The sequence below is a fragment of the Fukomys damarensis genome, unplaced genomic scaffold (genome assembly GCF_012274545.1).
Source record: "Fukomys damarensis isolate Sample0158 unplaced genomic scaffold, DMR_v1.0_HiC HiC_scaffold_14, whole genome shotgun sequence".
In the NCBI taxonomy this organism is placed as follows: Eukaryota; Metazoa; Chordata; class Mammalia; order Rodentia; family Bathyergidae; genus Fukomys; species Fukomys damarensis.
The window spans coordinates 70,569,525-70,570,152 of record NW_022900926.1 but is presented as its reverse complement, the minus strand read 5'-3'; the positions used below and the strand labels follow the sequence as shown (position 1 = coordinate 70,570,152).

Here is a 628-nt window from a genome sequence, read left to right as displayed (position 1 = left end):
CGAAACCACTGCTAAATCCTCGGCCATAAGTTCTATTAAAAAAGAGGAAGTCCAGGCGTTGGGATGCGGCTCGGTGGGACCCCTAGCTTTTATGAGGCCCTTGGTCGGATCCGTGTGCGTGTATAAACATACTATCGAAAATGCCTGGCTTCTGAAGAGAGGAGGAGGTGGTAGAGGGAAGGCTTCAGAATCAGTGATCTTGGAAGTCCGGGAGGGTCCACCTAAAGCCGTTAAACCTTTCTTAATCTCAGTTCACTCTGTAAAATAGCCGTGTTGCATAGAGATGTGTTTCTCGAATGTAAGTAAAGCCTTTAACTCAGCAGGTAGAAAATGTTTGTTAGGTTTTTGTTTTCCATCCAACTTTGTGCATTTCTTAGTGATGTTTTAAATTCATTCAGAAAGTATATATTGAAGCTTCTAAATATTCCTCCTGTTTGCTATGGCTTTTCTTGTGATTAAAAAAAAAAAAAACATTTCCACACCTGTAATACCAACACTCAGGAGGCTGAGGCAGGAGGATCGCTGTGAGTTCGAGATCAGCCTGGGCTACATAAATGGTGAGTTCCAGGTCAGTCTGAACTACATAGTGAGACCCTGTCTCAAAAAACAAAAACAACAACAAAATTTT

General features: G+C 41.9%; 1 protein-coding gene across 2 annotated transcripts in view; it reads left to right on the top strand.

Annotated features, from left to right (window-relative positions):
- Rpf2 (ribosome production factor 2 homolog) overlaps positions 1–628 on the top strand; it is a 32,859-nt gene that overhangs the window by 979 nt on the left and 31,252 nt on the right. The window lies entirely within an intron of this gene.